We start from the raw sequence: 27605 nt of genomic DNA on the forward strand, positions 1-27605 counted from the left end.
GAGGAGGACAGAACCCTGGGAAACTTCCCCTATTTTCTCTGAGAGATCATGGGAGCTTTGAAGAGCCTGCGTGTATGTTTGGCAGCCACTCATCCTGAAGTTGCTGACCCTTCACTCTCCACCCACCTTCCTGGCTTGACCGTCTGTCTCCACCACCACCTCCAACTGCACTTTCCAGCTTAACCTGCCTGCCTGCCCCGCCCAGCCGTTCTGGCTCCTTCATCCTCTGTGCTTTGCTTGTACCTCTGTAGGCAGAGCTCCCTGCAAAAAGGAGCAGCAGATTCTCTGTCTTGGGACCACACTACTTTGCACAGGGCAGGCAAAACTTAAGTAATATTTGCTGATTGAACAGAAGGGAGGAGGAAAGGAGGAAGAAGATTTGAACTTATGTACAGACAGCCGACTTAAAACTACTGTAACCAAGCAGGACACTATGGGGCCTTCCCAGGACAGTCACCCGCCACCCTTGTCCTCCACCTGCCTCTTGTCTGTAGGAAAACTTTAGCCAAAGAATAAATTTAATCAGAGAAACAAGAAAAAGCAAAGGAAAGCAATCAAACAAGACCCAATAGTAATAGTTTACCCATTAAACAAAGTCAAGGACTTTTAGTTCCTCCTCAAGGGCTATAGATAATATTCTGAGCCATATCCTTTGAGCTGTTTTGCAGATACTGAAACCCCCGCCAGGTGGAAGAAGTTAACCATATGCTGCCCGCAAGCACGTAGACCCACACAGGTCGGAACCGGAAGGTTGATGATGCCGACTCCCGATTACCTCCCCACCAACCCATCAGAAGACTGTCCCCGAGCTGATCACATACCCTACAACCTCTCCTTAGCATGTAGCCCTTTTACTCTTTTCCCTGTGTAATCTCTGAGCAAAACCTGGGAAGCGGGGAGTTGGTTTTAGGGGGACATGAGTCCTTCTCCCCAGAATTGCAGGCTTCCTCAATAAAGCAATCTTTTCTTTGACTCAACACTTCTCTCTCAGTTTTGGATTCTTGAGCCACGAGCAGCTGAACCTGAGTACAGTAACACAACCACTAATCAACCAGCTTTAGGAGGCAGGATGATTCTTTGGCATTTCCTAAACTTTAATCTGCTCTTTTTGCCTCCGAGTCTGCATTTACCTTATCTCTGCAGGTGCTCGCTGATGTTCTGGGCAAAACTTTAGATTGTCTTAGTTGGTAGGAAGTTAGACCAGAGTCTGATAGGTGTCCCTGGGGGCTCCTGGCTGACAGCTCCCCACCTACCATCTCCTGGGACCAGGTCAAGAAATGCAAAAGGATTTTTTGGGTAGCAACCATGCATTTTACTTCCCAGCCGGATTAGAGAAGGAGTATCACATGACTTTGCATTCCTTGTGTTAAATTAAATCTCAGCCACCACCACCCCCCTTTCCTGGACCTAGCGGCAAATTCCATCTTGGTCAATAAATTATCCTGCCAGGCCCAGTGTTATTACAATTAGGAAAGGGAGTTTACTGCCTTCTTCCCCCCTCACAATGCTTTCTGAAGCTAAACCTGAATGATTCTTAGCTTCACCTCTTGCTGGGAGCGTCCAAAAGCACAGCTCAGTGCAGCCCTGATTCTGCAGGGGCCTGTGGCTCCCTCTTTCTGCACAGAGACTGAAATTTTCACCCCACCCACGCATTCAAGCAACGTGTGCCCTTGACCACCATCAGGATCACGTGCAAGAGGAGGGGGCTCTGCAATGCACCTGGAGGAACAAGGTGCAGACATTCCCCCTGCAAGCTACAAGGAACCAGACGACAGACGTGAGCATGTACAGGGCAGAGCGGGCTGGAGCAGGAGAAGTTAGGTCATTTTCAAGGTACAAGGCAGACAAGGCATAGCTGCCCTGTTCCTAAGCAAAGGACAGAGGGATGTGGCGGGAAAACAAACAAGTCTTTACTTAAAACCCAACCAGGTTCGGGGCTTCCCTGGTGGTGCAGTGGTTAAGAATCCGCCTGCCAATGCAGGGGACACGGGTTTGAGCCCTGGTCCGGGAAGATCCCACATGCTGCGGAGCAACTAAGCCCGTGCACCACAACTACTGAGCCCGTGCACCACAACTACTGAGCCTGTGGACCACAACTACTGAAGCCCGCGCGCCCAGAGCCCGTGCTCCACAGCAAGAGAAGCCACCGCAATGAGAAGCCCGCGCACCTCAACAAAGAGTAGCCCCCGCTCGCCACAGCTAGAGGAAGCCCACACACAGCAACAAAGACCCAACACAGCCAAAAATAAATAAATAAATTAATTAATTAATAAAAAAAACCCAACCAGGTTCACCTGAGCAGGTGGACAGGTTTGTACCTAGTATTCTTTCTACAAGTGCAGAGCACAGACTTATCAGAGGGAAGTGCCACTTGTTCTGTGGGCAGTGTGGGTGCTTTTAGCCCCATTTCACAGATGAGGCGGCTGAGTCCCAGACTGGGCTGATAGCACAAAGCAATCCAACTCTTGGCCTAGGCCTGAGAAGGTGGCCCTGGTGACCCGCAGGCTGCATGGTTGCTGGACAGGGAGCCGGTGACCTGAGCAGATTGTCTCCGAGGAGGAAGACAGCCGGGGAGTGTCCGGAGAAGAGAAAAAGTGGCTGCCACAGTTCCCCAGCCTTCCAGGGAAGCAGGGGACAGAGCCCCCAGAGCCATGTCGGGGCGGGGGTGGGGGATGGAGCCTGAGTGGCTCAGTCAGTCTACCCACAACAGACAAACAAGCCCTTGTTTATATCAAGTCCAAATGCATGTTTGTCCAGGCAGATGCTGACTTAACCTTCGGCATGTGAGCACCAGTGGCAGTGGACCGTGGCTTAATCCTGAGCCTGTTATGAACCAGGGAGTGCTATAGAATGGGTGTTACTCCATAACAAGAAACAAAAAAACGTTTCAGAAACTAACGCCCCCTGTAGAAGTATTAGAAAATTCAGAGGAGCGCTAAATACATATATACACACAACCAAAAAAAAAGTATAGAAAATTCAGTAAACAAACCACCCCCCAGAAATAATCTCTATTAATATTTTAGTGCTTGTCCTTCCAGACATTTTCCTATGGGTATGTGTGGGTAAATGTATATTTACAATCGTAGGATAACATTTAATTGCAAATAGATATTTTGATGACAGCATTTAAAAATGCTATCATACTATATTTTTATATGTTTTATATACAAAGATAAATATATGTTTATAATCTGCTTTTTTTTTTTTTACAAAGCCATACATGATAGACACCTTTGCATTTTAAAAAAATCGGGCCAGGGCTTCCCTGGTGGTGCAGTGGTTGAGAATCTGCCTGCCAGTGCAGGGGACACGGGTTCGAGCCCTGGTCTGGGAAGATCCCCACATGCCGCGGAGCAACTAGGCCCGTGAGCCACAACTACTGAGCCTGCGCGTCTGGAGCCTGTGCTCCCAACAAGAGGGGCCACGATAGTGAGAGGCCCGCGCACCGCGATGAAGAGTGGCCCCCGCTTGCCGCAACTAGAGAAAGCCCTCGCACAGAAACGAAGACCCAACACAGCCAAAAATAAATTAATTAATTAAAAAAAAAAATAGGTCCATACATTTTTTTACTTTCTTCTTATAAAATGCAACATCATAAAACAGAAAATGCGTCAAATGTAAGTGTACAGTAGACTAGAATAATTATAAAGTGAACACCCATGAATATGACAGCCGCCTGGCGTAAGACAGGGACCATGGCCACCCCTTGGATGGTTTCCCCACTACCACCACCGCCATCCACGAGGCTATAAGATCCTCCCTAGTGACACATAGTATTTATTCCATTACATGGATGGACCACACTTCATTAAACATGTCCCAGATTGATGGACATTTTGGGTGTTTCCAGTTTTCTGCTGGGATGACTATCCCTGTATGTGCTTCCCCAAACCCATCACTGTATAAAGCTATAGAGCAAAATCTCTGCGCCAACGGGTATATATATACATATATACATATATACATATATGTGTGTGTGTGTGTGTGTGTGTGTGTGTGTATGTATATAATTATAATAATATATATTTTATATATTATATAAATAATTATAATATATATAAAATATTTATTTTATATATATTTTTTCAAGGCTTTTGATACAGTGTTGCAAACCACCTTCCAATAGGCAGTGTGAGGTGGGGTCCCAGCAGTTGTGCGTGGGCACATCCCCGCCCCTGGGACTGTTTGCCCATCTGATAGGTGAAAGCTGGCACCTCATTGTCTCAACGCATTTGCACATCTTTGTTTGCTGATGAGGCCGAATGATGATGTCATTTATTTTATGTATTTATACTTGGCCTCCCAGGATTAGAAGTGAGAGGTCCTATTATTAAGACATGTCATCTCAAGAGTTTGTCCCATCTCTGTGTTCATCCCTAAGAAATAAAAATCCCATCTCACCCCTCCTCTCTCTTACCCCATGTCTGGAGCCATTTTTCAGCTCCCAGGCTTGAAGCCAAACACTGTATGATAACTTTAGACAAAGTCCTTGGCTCTAACAAAAAAAAAAGCTGTGGGAGCCGGGCTGCCACCCCCGTCTCTGAGCCTCATGATTCTTGGCAGACAAGAGGAGAGAACAACCAAATCAATCAGCAAGTGAGAGAACAATCAAAGTGGAAAAGAATTTGAACTCTATTTTTTTTTTTAGAGACTACTTATTGAACACCTATTATACACCAGGTACTGCATCAGACACTACGCATTTTATTTCTAGTTTTTACAGCAACCTGCAAAGCAAGTATTATAATCCCCATTTTACACTCGAGGGAACTGAGGCTCAGAGAGGGGAGGTGACTTGCCCAAGGACACACAGCTAGGAAGGCTAACCAGTGTGGCTGATTCCCAAGAACCTGCTGTCTCTGGAGGGCCTGGCACCATCAGCAACTCTTTCCAGTACACGGAATGACCATCACTCTTGAGCGGCATCTGGGAAATATTATGTCTCGATCTGGGAATTTTCTTGGAGAATGTCACTCTTCTCCTGCAGTGGTACCATTGCTGCTTGGTGCCACATCCAGGCTGATGGAGAGACTGCTTCACACCTGTCCAGAAGGCTCTCCCTGATGGAAACTCAGAATATCTAACCTGATGATTCTTAGAAGGAAAAAAATGAGGGGAAGGGGCTTTCAGTGACTAAATGTCAATTCTACACCAGGGTCTTTACATACATCATCTCCTACAATTAGCAGTCTAACCTCAAAGTAGGGGTTGTCTCCATTTTGCAGATGGGGAAGCTGAGCCTCAAACAGATAAAATCCTGGGCCAAGGATTCATGGCTAAGGTGAATAGCTGATACCTGTTAAGCACAAGGTACCGGGGACTGTTATAAATCATTGCATGTGATAATCATAATCTTCACCACATCTCTAAGACTCAGGGTACCATTTTTGTCATCTCTACTTCATAAATGGAAACACCAAGGCAGAAAAAATTAAGTAACTTGCCGAAGACGGCCCAGCTAGTACATAGTAGAGCTGGATTCAAACCCAGGCGGTCTGGCTCCCAAATTTGTCCCTAACCACTGTGTCTGGAGGGTCCCCTAACCCACATTCTTTCTCCTAAACCACCAAGTGCCTTCTAAATGCAAGCGGCTCTACAAACACTCTTGTATGTAATGTTGGTGGGGAGATGCTTGGAGCCGACACATTCTCTCTGTAGGTGGAGGACCTGACAATCAGAGAGAGTACATCGGGCCCCAGGCCCCAGGCCCTGTGACTCTGAATCCAGTCTTCCCACAATCCCAGCCAACACCACCTCTTCTCAAGGGGAGGGAGGGTTTTGCCGGTGATGTCACTCCTGCCTGCTCCGGGGCAGTAGGGCTGCACTCTGGGAAGGGGTGACAATGTGTTTAATCATTAAGTGCATAACCGTGGGTGGCTTCCTGTGGCTGATTATTAATAGAAGCTGGGGAAGGTGGGCACACTCACCGACGGGCCAGCGGTTTCTGGCATCACCTGGGTGATTCAGATTTTAGGCCGTCTCCCTTGACGCACCCCCTGGCTGAGGGCTGGGCCTCTCCCCACTGGGACACCCCGTTCCCAAGGCAAACTGCTGTCTCACCTTCCGCCTTGCTCCTCGCCTACCTCATCCATTCCCAGGCTGGCTGCAGGACCTGAAGCTTCTCGTCCGTGAGACCTGGGTTTAGACCCTGGGAGACCTTGGCCAAATCGTCTGACCTCTTGGAACCTCAGTTTCCTCATCTTTGAAATGGGCACGACGACATCTAAGTCGCGAGGATTGGCGGGAATAATCGCATAGCAGACACTCAGTGAGCTGCCACCATTCAGATGAACTACGCTGAGGCTGCCCCACTGGAATCTGGTTGCCGCGGAGCTTAAGGGCCTCTGTCCCTTTGCACGTGCTGTTCCCTGTGCTGTGAATGTCTTTTCCTGGCCTCTCGCTTTCTTCTCCTTGTGGGGCATCACAGTTTTATGAAGAAGTGTAATTAATTGCAATATTAAACAGTGGGGTTCTTTTAAAGTTTTTTCAGTAGGGTTCTAGGGAGAAAAACCTGGCCATTTTGAGCCTTCTTGACCCAGAGTTGGGGTTACTGGGCTCAAAGCAAGACACAGCCCCTGCTGGTTTTTGTTTTGGTAAAGGCTGAAGCGAGTAAAATTTTGATTCTGGCCAAGAATACCAGAAGGGAAGGAGAGACGCTAGAAGGTAGAGGGGGAAGATCTCTCTGTCTGGGGTGCAGGCAGAGTCTAGCGTTCTATTAGCAGCCGGGACCTTTGACCCCATGTCTTAAGGAGGGGGAGGGGCGGCAATATCCTCAACCCACCCTCTCCAGGGGGTCCTGGTGCCCAGGAGGCATCCCCTGCCGGAAGGAAGCTTGGGTTACCCAGTGTCTGGCTGCTGCATAACCCAGCCCTGGAACCTCGCTGTGGCACAGGTGTGGGAGAGCTGGGTGCCACTCAGGGCTGAGACCGAACTTCCCCCGGAGCTGCCAAAAAGGGAAGTGCCAGTCAGGTTTTATCTGACTTAAAGAAAATAAGGAGGGCTTCCCTGGTGGCGCAGTGGTTGAGAATCTGCCTGCTAACGCAGGGGACACGGGTTCGAGCCCTGGTCTGGGAGGATCCCACGTGCCGCGGAGCAACTGGGCCCGTGAGCCACAACTGCTGAGCCTGCGTGTCTGGAGCGTGTCCTCCGCAACAAGAGAGGCCGCGACAGTGAGAGGCCCGCGCACCGCGATGAAGAGCGGCCCCCGCTTGCCGCAACTAGAGAGAGCCCTCGCACAGAAACGAAGACCCAACACAGCCAAAAATAAATAAATTAAAATGACCACGTCCCTTTAAAAAAAAAAAAAAAAGATATATGTGCTTATATAAATAAAATTAAAAAAAAAAAGAAAATAAGGAAATGGACGTTTCCTGTGCGCCTGAGTGTGCGGCCAGAGATGTCAACACCACACCTGCAGCTGGGTGCCCGCATCCCCGCAGGAGACAGAGCACCAGGGCATGAAGCGCTCCTGGAGAGAGTGTGCCTTAGGAAACAGGGTGGATGCAGGTCTGATGAGGCAGCTTCCTTGATGCCCAGCCCTGCGCTTTCTAATATAATAGCCAGTAGCCACGTGTGGCTATTTTAAAATTAATTGCAATGAAATGAAGTGAAAGATTAGCTACATTTCTAGGGCTTATGATAGCCCCACGTGACCCAGTGGCTGCTGCACCAGACAGCAAGTATTTCCATCATAACAGGAAGTTCTACTGGGCGCCGCTGATCTGGACATTTCCCTGGGAAACAACTTTCTCTACTCTGCCTGACAGCAGGTGAAGACCTCCGCCCTTTTCAGGGACAGTTTTAATAATTTCCAACTATCAACATGGAAGAAGAGGCTTAGAAGAAGCATGGGGGACAATTAAAATTTACGAGGAGGAAGCGTTCATACAAACAGTCTCTACCTGGCCTGCAAAGGTATTTGTGGTCATTTTGTTCTCTGCGACACATCTGTGGGTTCCTCCTTCTCAGACCTTCCGGGATGCCATCCGGAAGGTCGCCATTGCCATGTCCCCCCGTGGCACCCCTAAAGGAGGTTTTCTGTGATGGCAACATTGCAATGAAGCCCGAATGTTTTGTTTGCAGGGCTGTCTCTTCTTTTGTGGGGCTAGCTCTTTGAGAAAACTCTCCTGGTGACCAGTGTGTCCCCAACATCCTGAGCCTGGCTGGCACAGAGAAGACACTTAATAAACGTTGATGGAAGGATGCATGCATTGCCGGATGGCAGGCTGGCTTGGGGTGGCTGGCTTTAATGTCTGATATAATTGTATTTAAACCTCATTATCTCCAGGAAATTTCTGCCAACTACAGCCTCCAACTCTGCGCAGAATCATAGGTATTTAAGAGGCAGAATTGCTCTCTGTAGGGATCCAAGATTTCCTCGTTGCTTTCTTAGGTTCACAGAACTGGCTTTGGGATTACAGGTAAAAGGGCAGAGAGATCAGTGACCAGAAAATGGGGAGGGTCTGGCGGGGGGTGGGGTCAAAACTCAATACGCAAAAAAGAAGGAGAAAGATGGATGTAGCAGGGCATTTGGAGTGGACAGGCCCTTGTGTCTGCCCAGGGCAGGTGCCGGCCGCTGTGCTAACAGGCAACCCAGCTGGAAGGGTGTCTCGCCTGTTTCTCTGACATCCTCACCCTGCTCACATGCTTGGTCATGTCCTGCTCGTCGGTCACATCCCCCATGCACGCTGCGTCAGCCTCACAAGATGCAGGTAAGCCTCTGGCCCAGGCCCAGGTATGTCTGGTAAAGGTGACCTGCTGGGCAGCGGTGACTGAGTGTCACTGCCTCTCCTTTCCCCCAAATACAGAAATCCCCCATTTTGACACTTGGGCACTGACTTTGTTTTTAAGCATTTCCATCTAGATAATAGAGAGAGAACAACTGAAAACAATTTTAGTCCTGCCTTCTTCCAAGAAGCATTTGAAAAGGCATTCATTCATTCACTCATTTGTCCAACACTATTCCCTTCTAGGAGCGGAGTATTCTGTATTCCACTGAGTGCTAGACATTGGGAAATGGGTAGGGGATCTCTGCCCTAGAAATCTGGTGGGGCAGGGGGCCAGGTAATCATCATCATAATTATAGATTTACTTGCTGAGTGCTAATTCTGTGTCAGGCCCTGTTCTAAATATATTCTGTGTTTAAAGCCTCAAAACATTCTTATGAGGGAGATCCTATTGTAACCCCAATTTTATAAATGAGGGAAATGGACACAGAATTTGTGTGAAAAGATGCCACACAGCTTGTATTAGTTTGCTAGGGCTGCCATGGCAAAGGAACACAGACTGGGCAGCCTAAGCAGCAGAAATGTATTTTCTCAGTCCTGGAGGTTGAAAGTCCAAGATCAAGGTGTGGCAGGATTGATTTCTTAAGTCTTCTCTCCTTGGCTTAGAGATGGCTGTCTTCTCCCTGTGTCCTCACATGGTCTTCCATTTGTGTATCTCCTTGTCCTAATCTTCTCTTCTTTTTTTTTTTTTTATCTTATTCATTTTTATTTTTATTTTTTTATTTTGTATTGGAGTATAGCCAATAAACAATGTTGTGACAGTTTCAAGTGCACAGCAAAGGGACTCAGCCATACATATACATGTCTCTTCTTTTAAGGACACCAGTCATATTGGATTAAGGTCCACCCTAATAACCTCATTTTAACTTAATTACCTCTTTAAAGACCCTGTCTCCAAATACAGTCCCATGTTGAAGTCCTGGAGGCTAGGACTTCACCACATGAATTTTGGGGGCCACAGTGGCAGAGTCAGGATTTGAACCTAGGCAGGCAGCTCCAGAATCCATGTGCTTGGGCCAAGCACTGCCCCTTACAGAGACTTGCCGCTGTGGATGACGGAGCCACAGAGGTCCCCTAACCTGAGGTTGGAGGAGTCCCAGAGTAGCGGGCACCAGGAGGCAGTGAGAGGGACTGATGGCTGGTGTCCTGCAAGCCCCCTCACCACAGCTCTCCAAACCCTGGTACCCCACGTTCCCTGGGAGTTCTCAGGCTCCAAGAGGACCTCCTTACAAGGCCAGGGAACGTCTCTTCCCCTGCAGCAGAGCGACAGACATGTCAACAGAAGAAAAGTCCCTGCTCTCCACGAGGCACCCTACTGGGTGCTTCCCCTCAGGACCCATTCAACCCAAACAATAACCCTGCAAGTGGGTGATTGTTATCCTCGAGAGGAGAAAATGGAAGCCAGGTTCTTTGTGGTCCTACCTTTTCCCACATCTCAGAGACATCACGTCAGAAAATATTCTAACTGGGAGGTTTATATGAGCTACAGGATTCAAGAATTCTATAGCCAAGGATCGACTGAGAATCAGAGAAGGGATGTGGTTTACTGAAGCCATAAAACTGGCTCAAAAGTCGTAGCTAGGACACCCAACTGGACTGTGAGCCTATAGGGCAGGGATGCGGTCTGCCTTAGTTCCCCTGAATCCCCTGGATGGAAAACCAAATGAGCAGAAAGTAAGCCTTTTGGACGTATTTGTGCATATTTGTTTGAAGAATGAATGAACAGTGACTAAATTAATTCCTAGCCCAAGCTTGTTTGCTGGTTTTGCCCCATTCCACTCCAGAGAGAATGGGTTCTATCCATTCTCTTCATCTCTCTCCATCATAGAACACCAGTTTTTAACACAAAACCAGCCAAAATAAATATATTCCCATTTCTCTTATATGTGACTAAGTTTGGAGCAATACTAAGTTTTAAGTAGAAGTAGTTGAAGTCGAAGAAATATGTTTAAAGGGAAAAAGCATGCACAAGTTAATCTGCTTCCTCCTTAATGATGGCAAGAATGAAATGCAATGGCTGGAGCTCCAGCAGCCATGGTGGACCGTGAAGTAACCTTAGGAATGAAATGTAGCATAGAACATGAGAGAAGGAACCTGGGTTATTGATATCATGGGGCACCATACCAGTCCTGAACAGCTCCTCTGGACACCTTGGACATGAGAGAGAATTAAATTTCTATATTGCTTAAACTACTGTTATTTGGGGTTTTTTTTCTATTACTCAGAATTAGACAAAACTATTCCAAGTCGCTAGTAGAGACACCTATTTAGCAGAGAGGCCACATGGAGAATTAGTCAAAAGCTAAGGCTATAGATTTAGATGTACTTTCTAAAGGATCACCTTGTACCAGTTACTCTACCATCTAGAATCTCAGTTCAGGGTTAGTAATAACTTCTACCCCATAATGTTGGTGTGCAGATTAAGTGAGATATATCATATAAAGTACTCAGCACCCAGCTCACTGCGAGGTCCAGGCAGTGGAATATTCCCATAGAGATCCTGCCCTGAGCACCCAGGCCCCAGCACGGACACAGGATCCGCTTTTGTCAGATAATGATGATAATGATGATGCTTTCCTTTCTGTCATAGGTGACCATGAGTCAGCCTGGCCTTGACCATGGGACAGCCCAGGACTCTTGGCTGAGCCTTCATCAAAGGGGGCAGAGAGCTGCCAGGCAGGAAAAGGCACCTGGGGAACTCCCTTGACTTTCCAGCCTTTGCCAGCTCAGAGAATTCTCTGGAAATGTGGGTGGGCCTAGGGGGAACTGGGCTGACTGTTCCCCCACACCGCAGGAATCAGAACACCACAACCTCTAACCATGAAACCATATGCATTCAAATCAAAAATTTTTACCACTCTATGCCCCCAAACTGTCCAATACTTTAAGTTATAGGGACAAAAAGAAGTCTGGCTCAGACAGTTTTAGTTTGGAAGGGTTTGTCCTGTCTCGTATCTGTTATTTAAACAGGTGGGAAATTCATTCACTTGGTTTACCTGCCCTGGAACCTTGGGGAAGAAGCCATTTTAACTCGTTGAGCCTTGATTTTGTCACGTGTGCAATGGGGATAGTAATACCAACCTCAAAATGTTGCGAAGATATAAAATACAATTTTCTGGCAAACAGTAGGTACTTAATAAATATTCTCTGTTCCTTCCCTTACCCACCCCCTCAGGGCCACAATAGTGGGCCCCTAGAGGACACAGAATTTATTTCAAGAGCGCAAGTGGAGAAGGATGTGTATCTGTCCTACGTGATCTCCTGACCACAGGTGAGCCAGACAGGGGCAGAGCTCAGGCCAAGTGACAGCACGTCCAGGTGCAGCAGTGCCTTGCAGGAAAGCTCTGCTCCCTGCCCTGGTCCACATCACACCAAAGAGAAATGTTTTAATGTGAATTAAATGTTAAGTAATTTGGAAGTGGCAATATCTTTTAATTTTTTAATTAAATATTTAAATTATTTTATATTTTAATTTCTGATAGAATCTGAGATATCAGAGATAGCAAGATTGTAACGAGACTTTGGAGATCTGTCTAGAATGGATAAATGGATTTCCCCTCTCCTGCATGGCGGTGGATGAGAAACGGCTGACTGGAGTGCACTGAGTTAAGAATTCTCCCGTCATAGCAGCTAGTGATGTCTGCCCTTCATGTCAACTAGTGATGTCTGCCCTGGGCATAGGGCAGAAATGTGACCATATACACATATCGGGGTATTTTCCATCCCTGGGTTAGTCCCCTCCTATCATCTGGTTAAACCTCAAGAAGCTAGGTAATAGCAAGGTAGTAGCTCAGAGACCTTCCCTTGGTGAAGGCCTTCTCCAGGCAGAGCTGGAAGTGAAAGATACATTGCTACACGGATGCTGTGTTAAGTTATCCAGAACTGAGCACAGAAGACTAAACATTTCACACACATTGTTTCTGATCCCCCCAACAACTCTGCAGCGAGGCAAGAGGATACCCATTTTACAGATTAGGAAATTGAGTTTCTGAGAGTTTAAGTGACTTGCCAGAAGTGTACTGAATTGTTAAGTGGCACAGCTGGAATCTTCCATTCAGCCACACTGTGTTCCCATGGGGCAAAGGAGTGGACCCTCCAACTAGACCATTACAGAAGCTCTCTTTTCCTCGGGCCTCACAGAGTTACCCAGGCAACCTCTTTGGTCTCCATTTGGCTTTGACTCTGGGACACAGCCTTGGCTTTCATCAGACAGTGGGGTGGTTCTTCCAGGGGTTGGGAAATGCCTGTGTTTTGTCCCAGACAGTTCCACTTGGGCCAGAAGCACGTTCTCCATGGACTCACCTTTGAAAGTCATTTCTCTGCATGCAGAGGCAGGGCCAGATGCTGACTCAGGGCTGCCTGGATGGTGCAGGTCGCTTATTCCAGCAGAACTGGGAGTGTTAATACCTGTGTTCTCTCCACCAGCTTCTCGCCTGTGGGCCAAGCATCTGGGGGGCCAAAGCAGGCTCTTCGTGGGAGCATAGGAGACTTCGCTCCCCCTCACCTGCACCCCTTCTTCTTTGTATTGCCTTTGTGCTAATTTTGCAAATGTGTTCATGTTAAGTAACTTTGAATAGGGAATAAATTTTAATAGCTTAACAAAATAAGCAATATAAAAAGGTACAGATGAAAATTTCTTATTCCCGCTCCTGTCCCAACCATTGAGTTTCCTCCCGTCCACCGTAACGACCAGTTTTGTTCCCTTTGTGCAAGTCTTTCCTAGTTTCCTAGAGAAAACACTCTCATATCTGAACATATATGTTTATCACCCCACTTCTACTAGGCAGAAGTTAGCATATTGTATATATCACCTTAGACCTTGTTTATTTCAAGTAACAATATATCCTGAAGCTCTTTCTTTAAAAAACATAAAAAATGTCCTTGTTCTTTTTGACACTGCATAAATTCTATCGAATGGATAACTAGAGTATTTGATTAGTCTTCACTTGATAGATATCAGGTACATTTCCAAATTTTTACTGTAAATAATGCGGCAGTAATACATGTCACATAGTAACTGAGTGAGTTTATCAGTTGGATGAATTCTTGGAAGTGGGATTGTTGGTTCAAAGGGTACATGCTTTTATAACTTTGCTAGTATTGCCAAATTGCCCTTCATAAAGTTTGTGCCAATTTACACACTCACCAACAATGAACCAGTTTCCATCCAATCTCACTAATAGAATGTATTATAAATATTTAAATTTTTAAGTAAATCTGATAGGTGAAAATGGTGTCTCAGTATTATTTTAATTTAATTATCCCTTATTTTGTGTCAAGCTCTACATCTTTTTAATATTTTTAAAAGCCATTTAGGGACTTTCCTAGTGGTCCAGTGGTTAAGACTCTGTGCTTCCACTGCAGGGGATGAGGCTCTTTCCCTGGTCGGGGAACTAATATCCCGCATGCTGCACAGACGAAAACACCAAAAACCAAAACAAAACAAAAAACATTTATGTTTTTTACTATGAACTTTCTATTCATATCTTTTACCCATTTGGGGGGTTTTAGTCTTTTTCTTGTTTATTGCAGAGCTCTCTACTTTTTTAAAAAATTAAAAGCTTAGTTTATAACATAAGTTGCAAATATTTTGCCCAGTTTGGGTTTGTTTTTTGTTTTGTTTTGTTTTGTCTTTTGATTTTGCTAAGGGTTTTTGTTTTGCTCTGTAGAAATTTTAAAAGATTTTATATAATAACATTTATCAATAGATTATTTTATGAACCTTGGATTTTGAACCATAGTTAAATAAGCCAGCTTACTCCATATTTTCTTCTGGTGCTATTATGGTTTACAATTTTACTATTAAGTATTTTATCCATTTTGAGCTTATGATAGTATATGAAGTAAGGTATGCTTAGGAAGATGCCCAGTTGTCTCACTATCCCTTATACTATCCTTCTCTGCTGATTTAAGAGGCCACCTTTATCTTGTCTTATACTAAGGTACAGAATATATTTGGTTCTATTTATCAACTTTCTATGCTGTTCAATTGGATTGACTATTTATGTATCAGTGCCATGCTAATTTAATTAACAATAATTAAGTAATTGATTACTGAGCTTCATAGCATGTTTTAATATCTGATAGGGCTGGACCTCCCTCACTGTTCTTATTTTTTAACCAGATTTTTCCTTGTTTGTTTTCATTATGAACTTTCTTTCTTTCTTTATTATTATTATTTTTATTTTGGCTGCGTTGGGTCTTCGTTGCTGTGTGCAGGCTTTCTCTAGTTGCGGTGAGCAGGGGCTACTCTTCCCTGCTGTGCACGAGCTTCTCATTGTGGTGGCTTCTCTGGTTGCAGATCATGGGCTCTAGGCGCGAGGGCTTCAGCAGTTGTGATGCGCGGGCTCAGTAGTTGTGGCGCACGGGCTTAGTTGCTCCGCGGCATGTGGGATCTTCCCGGACCAGGGCTCGAACCCGTGTCCCCTGCACTGGCAGGCGGATTCTTAACCACTGCACCAGGGAAGTCCCCTTCATTATAAGCTTTAGAATCATCTAGTCTACCTCTCAAACTAAAACAAAAATTTGGCATCTTTATTGAGATTACATTAAATTTAGAAGTCAACCTAGAGAGAATTGCCATCATTGTGAAAGGAAATCTACCCGACCAAGGACAGAGTATGTCTTTTCATTTGTTGAAGTCAACCTTTGTGTCTTTCAGTGGAGTTTTATACTCGCCTCCATAACAGGTCTTGCTTATTTCTTTTCAAGTTTATTACTAGATATTTTATCTTTTTATTGTGATTGCTCGTGGATTTTTTTTTTTTTCTTCTCCTATATCTATTTTATGGGTCAGGATTAGTCAGTCAGGAAAAAGAAATTCTGTTAGGTATTTTGGTTTGAAGGGATTTCATACGGGAATTAGATTCAAAATTACAGGAAGTGTCGAAGAGCGAGAGAGAAGAGGTTTTACCTTGAGCTCAGGAAGCTGCTGACATAAAGGCTGGCGCCCAGAGCCTGCCCTGCCTCTTATACTGGAGGCCATACCGCTGCCTGTGCTGGACCCCCAGTGAGGGCCATGCACTGTGGTCCCTGAAGTTCTCATCTGCCCCATCCAAGCCGCTGTCATGTCTCTCCCGCCCCGACAACTCCAATCTCCCGCTAAAGCCTCCTATTGACAGAACCTAATAGGAGCTAGGCTGCTAAGGGAGCCTGGAAAATGTAGTTTTTGGTCTTCTAGCCCCCAGTGTTCAGAACATCCTATAGAAGGGAGGAGTGGGACTAAGAAAGAAAGGTTTTCTCAAAAGTATATAGGTATGTATAAAATTATTTATTTTATATTGATTTTTACCTGACTACTTTACTGAATCCTCATAGTATTTGTAGTAGTGGTTCATCTGAATGTCTTAATTTTCCAGATATACAGTCATATTTTCTTCAGTCATTCTTTTACTTTTTCCTTTCCAAGATTTCTCCCTCTACCTTTCTTTTAGAAATGTTAATTGTGTAATTAATTGCCTTGTACCTCAATGAAGACAAATACAACAGAGTCGTGAGAGTTAATAATAAATTTTTGTTTAAAAGCAAAAAACAAAATAAGACGTTAAATAAAATCCGTGATTGTGAATATCCTTGTTGATGCTGGCTTTAATAGGATTGCATCTATGTTTCCTCTTGAGTAGAGAGAGACATTTTACCATGTTAAAGAAATATCCATCCATTCTTGTTATTTTAAAAAAATTCAAATTGTTGTTGGATTTTTCAAGTGGATTTTCCACTTCTATAAACATAATCTTACGATGTTTTCTTCCAGATCAATTAATGTAATACATTATATTAAGGGATTTTTTTTTTATTAAGGGATTTTATAATATTTAACACATTCTAAAATTTTTGGATAAATTTTACCTGGTCACCATTCTTTTAATGTGTTGCTAGATTTCATTTGTTAATGTATTATTTAAAAGTTTTGCATTGACATCTATTAGTGAGACTTGTCTCTTTGTGTGCACCTGTGCCTTCGGCAGCACGTGGCCGGCAAGGTTGCCATGGCAGGAAAAAAGGGAGCAGGTGTGATGACCCGAAACTGACACAAGTCCCTTTTTCTCATAGTTCATTGACCAGAAACAGATAGAGGGTCCCAAAGTAAGTAGAAAGGATCAGGTAGATATGGGGTGGGCATTAACGTCTTCTGCCACAGGTGTTATCATTAGTGTCTGTATGTTATAATGGTATCACTAATAACAGTGGGAATGTAAAATGCTTTCTGCTTTGGGGGTGGATAACAAGAATTGTTTTATGAAACACATGTGTTAACTTTCCTACTCCTCACTGAAGCCCTGTGAGGTGGGTCAGATCATGATCCCCATGTACAGCTGACTCAACCAGGGAGAATGAAGTTAAAGAACTTTCTCTCCGTGTCTGGCTAGGAGAAGAACAGGCAGCCTGCTGTTAGCGCTCACTGGACCACTTCGTTAGACAGCTCATGGGAATGGAAGCGTGTTAACTCCAGGTGAGCTGGTAATAAGACGTTATTCTACTGCACACCTGCATCTGGAAAGAAGAGAAAGGGGTATAACGACAGCTTCCTTGATAAGACTTGGGCAGAACTGAGATTCCCTCTCAGGAGCAAATCACTGTTGTCGTCGCCTCTCTGGTGGGTTTCAGCAGGAGAAAGGTGAGTGACCTAAACCGTCCATCATTCGAGGAAGGGAACCGTGTTGGAAGACAGCTGCTTCATACAGAGCGCTGAGTATGTGCCAGGCTCAGACATTTGTGTCATTTAATCGTCACAACCAGCCTGTGAGTATGCATTATCACCCCATTCTCCAGATGGGGGCTGAGGCTCGAGGAGGTGAAGTGGCCGGACCAAGGTCATAGTTGGAGCAGGGTCAGGACTCAAATCAAGTCCTGTGTTGTCAAAACCCACGCTCTTGGCTACACCCATAGTCCACCCCCAGCTAAGATGGCAAATGATCTTGGAACATGCTTGGAGCAAGAGGGAACAGCCTGGAATTGGAATCGGAAGACCAGGATTGGATTCCTGATAACCGTGTCCTGGAGCAAGTGACCTAAACCCTCTGTGCCTCTGTGTCTTTAAGCACATAATAGACTTAATATGAGGCACAGAATGTGAAAGCACTCTGCAAACAGTAAAATCTGGGAAAAATACGCAAGCCCCTGCTTCCTCCCTCTCCTCCCTCTCCTCCCTCTCCTCCCTCTCCTCCCTCTCCTCCCTCTCCTGTGCCTGCTTCCCAGTCTTAACCTCTAGGGAATATTTAAGTCCCCTTTCCGAGCCCTGGACCAACAAACTGCCCTCCTAAGATGAGGCAGAACAAGGTTCAGTCTTGCTCCTTCGGTGAAAGAGAAACAATCCCATTTGTGCTCATAAATGTTCCCATTTTAGGAAGAAATTCCAGGGTCTCATAATGTAGGAAAGACTTAGCATAGGGAGGGGTGGCTGCTTCATGCCATCCTGTCTTCTACTTGCACAGCAATCCAGGGACATGACAGCGATGGGCACACCCTGGCCACTGCATTTCCCAGTGAGGTACACCGAGGTCAGAGGAGCCAGCACCTTCCGGAAAGGCTCGCGGCAGAGAGGTGATGGGAGCTGGGCTGTCTGATTCCACACTCCCTGCTGCCTCACCTGTCCTGTCCCCCCATTCCCTTTCCCAGCTGATGACTTCACTCTCCACTCTGGGCTTGTGGGTGTTGCCCTCTGGCTGAAATTAGGCAAATCCCAGATTTTAGCTAAAGAAATAATGGGCCCCAAGAAGTCAGATTTAGCTTAATGAAGCATCACGGGGATTAACCAGGGGGGTTTTATTAAGTCGGAAAGTTAAGCTAGAAATCATCTCTTCTTGCAGGGCTGCCTCTCACAGGCACAGATAAAGCAGGCCCACTCTGCTGCCCAAGGACATGGTAGAGTCTGCAGAGCTTTCTGAAGGCGGTTCTTCAACTTTCGTGGGAAGATGAGTCAAGCTTGGGGAATCTACTTCGAGAAGGGGTCCAGGTGGCACCCCCAGGGGCCTCCCCGCCTGGCTGCCAGCATCATGCATATGCGGGTGCCCCCCTGCTCCTGCGAAAGTCCCCTCGCACCACCCAGGGCTGGGGAAGGGAAGCAGGAGGGCCACTCCGGAAAGCTGGGTTGGTTCAGAATCCAGTCCAAGTGGACGTGATCTGCAGCAGCCACGGGCACCCATCTTTAAAAGGCCCTTGCAGGGCTTGTACGGAGATTAAATGCATGGATTCATTTATTTTTCAATTATTACTTCATCCATTTTGCCCATTGCATCGAGGCCGACCGTTTGTCAGGCACGAAGACTCCAACGGAGCCTCGGAAAACATGTGCTCGCCCTGGTGGAGCTTACCAGCGGGAGGAGATGGGTGGTATCACAAGATGACCTGGAGAGCCAGGTGAGCTAAAAGGTAAACAGAGTGAGAGGGGGTGGTTGGGAGCACCATCCAGGAGATGCTGAGAAGACCGGAAAGACAAGAAAAGTCCCCTGCAGATGGGGTGGAACAAAGGAAGCTTCTGGTAAAGGAGAGAAAGGAAGGCAGCGGGCCGGGCTGGAGTGCAGGCAGGAGGGGCTGAATGGGTTGAGAGGGAGGTTCCCCAAGCTGGTGGGTGTGCCCAGGAGCTCAGGTTCCCTTCCAGGGTGAGAGGAGGCCCGGAGGTCCTCGGCAGGGGAGCCAGGAGATGATTTGACTGCTGTGTGCAGGTGTGGGGCAAGGTTGGAAATGCAGCGATCAGGAGGAAACTACCGCAGCTGTCCTGGTGAGAGGTGACAGTGCCAGGTCCCAGCCTAGGGTGGGCAGGTCACGTGGAAGGAAGGGACAGAGCCGAGATGCATTTTGGAGGTGTTACTGGTATGCTATCCAGCCCAGACCCTGGCACATAATAGGTGCTCAGTAAACATTAGTTCCCTCTGCTGTGAGCTCTGAGCCTGATTAATTTCCACACTCTCCCTGCCTAGCTTGGCCCTTGTATACAGTAGATGCTCATGGGCATTTGTTGTGCTGAACTAAACACCTTTTACCTGTGTGACCTCAAGGAAGTCCAGTAACATCTCCATGTCTCAGATTGCGCATCTGTAAAATGGGCGTGATACCGGGACCGACCTCATAGAGTTGTTGTGAGGATTCAGTGAGTTTAGAACAGGCCCCGACACCTAATAAAAATTATCAAGTTGTCGTGATTAGTTTTATTATCATTATTTATCATTATTTACCTCTCCCCTTCACTCTCGCTCCCGCATACATCATGATCTGGCTAACGTGAGTCACCTAGAAATGCTATCATACCCTGCGCGGTTTATTGTACAACAAAGATTACCCCACTTAAAAATCTCCCACTGGACATCCACACAAGTAAAACAGTCTTTTATATAATAGTCTGAGCCCGGAACCCATTTCTCTTTTGCATAGACACTTGAAGGGGTTTTTGCATGGAGTTAATATTCCCTGAATTTTCTGGGAGGCAGCTACATGTAAATTGAGGGAAATTTGTGCTTTGTTGGCTCTGGGGTCTTTTCAAGAGTTGTTCACTGTTTTGGAAAATCACATCACTCCCAGAAGTGCTTTTCATCACCAACAGAACACACCCAGGTTGGTCTGTATCTGTAACTATTCATGGTGATTTTTTTATTTATAGGTGTAGGCAATCTGACTGCTTTGTTATGTTTTCCAGTACAGTCTTGCCCGAGCATTTACATATCAAAATACGTATCAGTGTATTGCAAAACATTTTCCTCTTATTCCTCCTTTGTATTAAAGTTAGAGCATCATATGTATTTTCTTAAAATCATACATCAACTATGCTCCAATGTAAAACAAAAATTTTTTTAAAAGAAAAAATATCATATGTAAAAGCAGGTTATACTATGATTTTGATTTCAAGATAGTACAGGATTACTTTTAAAGGGGGGCATGGAGTCGCTGATTTTTTGCTAGGAGATAAGTAGGTCAGGAAGAGGAAGTGCCTTGGTAGAGGGTCATGGTGGAATTTGAGGCATGTAAACACCACTTAGGGAAGTTACTTGATGCTTCTCCAGTAATTCCTCCCAGGCCTCTAGGCTGCACTTTCTTCTGGTCTTTAAAGCACCAGCAATATCCATGTGTCTTTGCCCTTAAATGGCTTTAGAAATAATTAAGGGTTTTTGCTCTTCAGGATACAGGTTGCATGTATTTGTCTTTTACAGGGCAAGGGACCCGGCTGGGAGGCAGAAGTCCTCAGTTTGAGTTCCCTTGTGCGGCTAACCTGGGGACCCTGTACTTCTCTGAGCTTCTGTTTCCCCATCTGTAAAAGCAAGAATGATAGTCCCATCTCCGAGGGGGCAGTGTTTGGGGATCTGTAAAGGGTCCCGTGAGCACAGGGCAGCTTGCCCTGGAGCCTGGGGCCCCAGGCACTGCGGGGTGTAAGTCAGGACGCCCTGGAGGGTGAGGCATGCTGAGAAGGCCTCCAGATCCGCTCTGACCACCGGTCCCCATCCCCCGCTCCGGCCCCCGTCGGCACTGCCACCCCAGGTCTGCGAGGCTTACCTTCAGTTTCCCCATCCGCAAAGCAGGCACAGAACCCACTCACCAGATGTGTCCTAAGGCCCATTTGCCCACGAAAGTCCCATGAGATTAATTTAAGGTTAAACTTGTTCACGGAAAAGGGACATACATTTACTCAGAAAAAATAATCTCTATTCTAATAATGCAAAGAAGCTAAACCCCAAACGTTCCACATGTCTAGAAATAGCCTCAGGAGGAAAAAATGACTCCCAGGGAGGAGGGTGATGACGGTCACTTCCACGTGCTGTGCCAGCTCCCAGACAGGGCTCCTGTGTCTGAGCTGCGAGCAAAAGGCTTTCCCTCCTCGGACACCGGGTCGGCCCAGGACCATCCGTCTTTCATTTGATGAGCACCTTCCCCCAGCCAGGCCCCTCGGGTTGCTCCAGGTCAGTGAGGAGATGGGTACAGAGAAAACTCAGCACAGGCTTGTGTGCCCACTGGATGACTGAGGTAGCCTCCAAAGTGACAGGAGCACAGGGGGTGCAGGTGTTAGGGAAGGTGCTCAAGAAGCACCACACGAGATCACATTTTTAAACAAAGAGAAGGATTAGAAGGTATGGCGGTTCCAGGCAGTGGGAAGAGCAAAGGCATGGAGGCACGAGAAAATGTGGCGTGTTTAAGACTGATTAGTAATAGATTTATTGGGCATAATATGGGGGTTGGAAAATCTAGAATTGAGTTTAATTGGGTAGATGGGGGCCAGCCAGGAAGGCCCTTGTAGACTCTCATAAGGATTTTTTTTTTTTGGCCACGCCTGGCAGCATGCGGAATCTTAGTTCCCGACCAAGGGATCGAACCTGCTCTCCCTGCACCGGGAGCACAGAGTCTTAACCACTAGACCGCCAGGGAAGTTCCTCATAAGGAATTTTGATTGCCCTTTGGGCAGCTGGGAACCACTGAAGGTCTGCAAGCAGGAGAGGACATAGATTTGTGTTTTCAGAAGGGCTTGATGTCTTCCATTGTGTAGTGGAAGCACAGAGCAGGGAGAGAGTGGGTGATGGTTATAAAGGGAGAGACCGTGGAAACTGAACTGAGGCTGCGGCCATGGGAATCATTAAGAGGAGACGGGGCTGAAAGATGCTAAAGAGAACAGAGTGACCAGAGTGCAGCCTGAGTGGCTATCACCAGCAGGTCCCCAGGCAGAGAAAATTTGCCCAGAGGTGTAAAGGACAAAGCTGAGGATCTGAGATGCAAGATGATGATGAGTTTTATATGGGTGGCACCTGACGGGGGACAATGTCACACGAATCTTTGGACCAATCCTGAGAGTTGGTTGGTCCTGGGATATTTGTTCTTCAGAGAGAGAAAGTGACTTGCTCAAGGTCACACCTCCAGGAACCAAGCCATGATTACATCTGCTTATTAACTGGGACCCTGAAGGACAGAATTTTGAAAGGCCTTCCCAGAACTCTTGGTTGTCTGCCGCTGTGACACTGAAATGTGTTTCAGCATAGTCTAAGGAAGGGTGTGAGTTGTCCTCATGGGAACGCTGCCTGGATGTCATGGCATTATGAGCCTCCCGAGCTATCCTGGGAGAGAAGACACAAAGCCATCACTCTGAGGAGAAGGGTCTTTGGTTACCATGGTGACTGGGGATGGTGAGAGAAGCTTCTTGTTCTCCTTGTTTAAAACAAACAAACGAAAACAAAACAAAACAAAGTGAGGTGTGGTTCCTTCTGTGATAAGTTATAAAATGCCTGACATGGTCTCCCAATCTGGAGGCCTCTCCTCTCTTCTCTCTTCCCTTTGGCTTGTGAATTTCTCATTACTGCTAAATAGGTCAGTTGAACTGGAAACATTAATTGTTTGTGCTGTTGGATGCCAAGGTTCCTGCCTGGCCTTCCTCACCTGGCTCAAGTTCACGCACACTTCAGAGCCCAACTCAGATGTCCCCTTCTCCTTGAAGCCCCCCACCCCCTGCTTGCCGGCTCCATGGCCCCTACAACATGCCCTTGGCTGATTGAGGAGGTCACTGCCTCTGGAGCCCTCCTGCAGCCCCGATGTGACCCCTCCTGGCACCCATTCCTGAGGGGTCTCCCCTACCTAGACTCTGAGTGTTCTCTCCTTTGTATCTTCCCACCTGGGATATGACTGCCACCAAATTGTTGAATGAATCAATGAACAAAGGGATCAAACCATGCGTGAGTTTAAAGGACAATAGTAAAATACTGTAATGAAAACACTGTCTTTGATACATTTTAAATATTTTATTACTATATTTTTATAAAACCCACATACTGGATCCAAAAAAATCCTGTAGTGCCTGTTTCAGTTCGTTCAGGCTACTGGAACAAAAATACCGTAGACTGGGTGACTTCAACAACAAACACTTGTTTCTTACACTGCTGGAGGCTGTGGGGTCCAAGATCAAGGCCCTGGCAGGTGAAAGCTCACTTCCTTGTTGGTAGACGGCCAACTTCTCACTGTGTCTTCATGTGGTGGAAGAGGGTGAGGAAGCCCTCTGGGGTCTTTTCTATGCGGGCACTAATCTCATTCACCAGGGCTTTACCTCATGACCTAATCATCTCCCAAAGACCCCACCTCCGAATACCATCACATTGGGGGTTAGGATTTCAATATATGACACAAACATTCAGTCCATACGGTGCCCAAGGGTGTCACTTGAAAAGTGAGTCTTTTTTCCACCTCCTAAGACCACTCCCCAGGTGTTCCAACCCACAAAACGGTTTTTTATATTTTTAGAAATTTCCCTTTTATATGTGTTACATAACTGAGGACATGTTACACAGTTGTTCAATTAGAAGAAATAAATAAAACAAAACAAAATAAAATAAAATCTTTTTATTTCTTATAACAATATTATGGAGATATGTCAGTCTTTATTTAGAGTTATATAGAGTTCCATTTGATGGATACGTAATAATTTATTTAATCGAGCTTCTATCAGAAGATGAGGGTGATATGCCAATTAATGTGCTCATGACTAGGGCCTGTTTTCCTTCATCTTCAGTAGCACTAGGTACTATTTAACTCATTTTTGGACCTCACTGGTCAACTTCTGGATAAAAGAGGTGGGGTTGTCAATGTATATTTATCCATGCCATTTACACTGTGTTATACTTAACAATTAATATGTCTGTACAATTTCTCCAAAGAATGTGAAAATGTTTTTAAGGCAGGGGCTGTATCTTGCATAATTGCTGTTCCCCATGTTCACTCAATACGTTTGTGGAATGAATGAGTAATTGAATGTCTGAATGGTCAGGTCTGGATGACGTGAGGTAGGAAAGGTTGGCAAATATTTTCTGACGCCAGGTCAGTGGCATAAACACCAAATTCGTTAAGATATTTACTGCATTGTGTTCCACTAAATCAATGCAACTATTTATTTGGTCCATGACTAATGGATAGTCAACTTCCTTTCAATCTTTTACTATCTAAACAAAACTGTATGCTTTTCTGAGTATTTCCGTACCAAAAAGTTCTGGGAAATCCTAAATGTGGAATTGCTGAATCAAAAGATTCATTATTTTTAGAGATTTTTGTTCCATCTTATCAAAATTTCCCACTGGGAAATTTACAGAAATTTTTTATTCCAACAATGGTCTATGAGTCTTGGCAATACTCTCTTCCATTCTTGGGTGGGGAAAAATTAGGTGAAGTTTAAATGTGTATTTCTTCAATTATGTTGGGTTGAATATATTTTTATACATGTGTTGGCAACTGGTATTTCTTATGTGAATTATTTGTTCTCATCCATTGTCAGTTTTTCTGTGGGGATTTTGTTTAATTTCTCACTGTGGCCGAAGGTTACTTTGGTGTTTCCAATGAGCCACGTCTCCTGGTATTCATGCCTTTGCTCCCTTCCCCCTTGAACCTGGGCTCCTCTGGTCACCTGCTTCCACTGATAGAATGAGGCAGAAGTAACACTGGGACAGTTTCAGGGCTCAGCCTTCAGAGACCTTAGCAGCTTCTGCTTTGGCTCTCTCGCAAGCCAGTTGCCAGGCATCTAGTCCTACCACCATGACGCCACCGTACCGTCAGAGGCCCAGTCTAGCCATACGGACAAGCCTCGAGGTAGAAAACTGAGGCTCCAGCCAACAGCTCTGGCTTGGCTCGTGGCAGCCAGCTGCGTGAGTGGCCACCTTGGCAGTGGGTCCTGCAGCCCATTCCACCCCCTGCTCGCTGATGAGCAGACATGCAGAGCTGAGAGGAGCCGGCCGTGCCAAGCCCCGTCCAGTTGTAGGATCAATAGCAAAATCAATCAAACAAATCAAATTGCTGTTTCAAGCCGCTAGTTTGCAGTCATTCGTTGTACCCCAGTAGCTAACCAAAACGCCTACTATTTATACAAATTCTACAGATTAAAGTTTATATGCGGACAATATTAAATGTCCGAAGTTAACTATCAATGGTTCATTGTATTTTCTCCAGAATTTATTTGGCTCTTTATTATAGCTGATTGGTTTAATCAAATCTATTCCTTTTTCTCTGCACAGCTTCAGCTTTTGAGGTCATGCTTAAATCTCCTGCTCAACTCAGTAAAGTACACTAATACTCCCCTATATTTTTGCTATTGTTTTATTTATTTGTTTGTTTATGTTTATTTATTTACTTTTATATGTTATAGTGAATGTTTTCATTAATCTAGAATTCACACTGAACCAGGGCAGAGGTAGAGGAAAAGTCGATGGGTGCCCAGGGCTTTCTCTGGACCTGAGGTGAGAAGATAGAGGAGGTGGGGTGGGAAGGGACCAGCTGTGTGAGACAGCACGGTCGGCTGGAGGAGGGGGGGCAGGTGACATGGGGGGCAAGGGTCAGGAATAATCCAGATGCCCTCACCAGCCCGGGGCCTCTGGGCTCCCTCTGATGTGACAGTGGTGCCTCGTCCCCAGAGCCCGTCTTCTGTTCAGGCCCCCCTGGGTCCCCATGGCATGTGCCACTCCTTTATTGCTGAGAAGGTCACCAGGAGTCCCTTTACTAACACCACCAGTTCTGAAAATAGCCACGTTCAAGCCCAGCTGGGAAGGAGTTGTAGGTGGAAGAGGGGATGGTGAACAATCCCAGGGTGTGGGGCGTCCTTCACGATGTCTGGCTGAACAAAAAAGGGGCAGGCAGGAGGCACACATCTAGGTTAAAAGAGACTTAAAATACATATACGTGATGCACTGCGCAGATGTTGATCAAATCCTGATTTGAAAGAAAAAAAGAAATATACAAGTTATTTGGGAGACAGTTCTGCACATTTGACTATGGGCTGGGTATTAAATGATATTAGGAATTTATCATGAATGATCTCAGGTGAGGTGATGGAGTGTGGTTATATGAGACAAAGCCCTTAGTTTTAGAAGATATTTGTTGAAGTATTTAGGGATAAGTGATCATGACTCCTGCATCTTATTTTCCAATGTTCCAGCAAATAAAAAAGCAAAATAAAAGTAAAATGCGAAAAAAAAAAAAAAAAAGTAAAATGCGAACCCTATTGAATCTTAAGAAGTAGTTACAAGAATGAACATTGTGTTGTTTTCAAAAATGAAAGAAAAAATGCAGGCACGGTGCCAGGGAAAATGAGACACAATCTCTTTGGGTCCTCTCTCAGTATTTTATCAAGATCCTCAAGAAAATGCCAGTCTGCCTCAGTGGTACTCTAGGGCTCAGGCCCCTCCCTCCCGGGGCTGAGTTTCTAAGTGCCCATCATCAGGGTCTGGGCATGGCAGAGGGAGTGTCCTCCCTCATGGAGCTGAACTTTAGGTCTTATGGATCCTAGAAACACATCCAGGGCAGCCCTCAGCAATTTAAGGAACCTCTCTGAGGACTGGACCCAGCCTGGGCGGGGGGCCCAGCAAGCCCACCACCAGGGTGAGCTGAATGAAAGGGTATAGATGTGTGTGATATTCCTTCGCCCACCATAGGAGGCGTGCTGAGACCCAGGGCCTGGTCCACACGATCTCTCTGGCCTCCTTCCTCTGCCCTGCCAGGCTGCCCAGTCCGTCGATCACTATGTCATGCATTTGAGCCTGGCGATCGTTTTCTAGGGTGTAACTTAGAAAGTGGGACACAGATCACTGTTGATTGCTGGAGACCACGAGCATTTCCCCATGGGGCTGGAAAGGTCATTGGCAGTTCATTTATTCACTCCTTCAAGAACCTGGCTCTGCTCAAGTGCTGTTGACCTGGGGATTGGCAGATAAATGAGGCACAAACAGTGATTAAGTCCATCATGGGCTATGCCTTTAGAGTCAGCATGGCACAGGGGAATAAAGAGGAGGGGCTTACCCAACCCAGGGTGAGGAAGGGAAAGGGTGGGGACAGGGGGGGCAGTGAGTGGGGCAAAGGGGCTTAGGATGGTCTCAT

The 27605-nt window shown here is 46.0% G+C and overlaps 2 long non-coding RNA genes across 3 annotated transcripts; both read left to right on the forward strand.

The window, feature by feature from the left end:
* The first annotated feature begins 8561 nt into the window (after window positions 1-8561).
* On the forward strand, window positions 8562-13380 carry LOC137751180 (uncharacterized). 2 transcript variants are annotated; one of them, XR_011070709.1, is made up of 4 exons: window positions 8562-8714; window positions 11965-12060; window positions 12272-12394; window positions 13215-13379. It is a non-coding gene; the product is annotated as an uncharacterized lncRNA (long non-coding RNA). The 2 variants fall into 2 exon arrangements; XR_011070708.1 differs by having other exon boundaries at window positions 12272-13380.
* A 4272-nt stretch (window positions 13381-17652) lies between these two features.
* On the forward strand, window positions 17653-18996 carry LOC137751181 (uncharacterized). The gene is made up of 2 exons (XR_011070710.1): window positions 17653-18332; window positions 18599-18996. It is a non-coding gene; the product is annotated as an uncharacterized lncRNA (long non-coding RNA).
* Window positions 18997-27605: the final 8609 nt, after the last annotated feature.

The sequence above is a fragment of the Eschrichtius robustus genome, chromosome 17 (assembly GCF_028021215.1).
Source record: "Eschrichtius robustus isolate mEscRob2 chromosome 17, mEscRob2.pri, whole genome shotgun sequence".
NCBI classification, from domain to species: Eukaryota; Metazoa; Chordata; class Mammalia; order Artiodactyla; family Eschrichtiidae; genus Eschrichtius; species Eschrichtius robustus.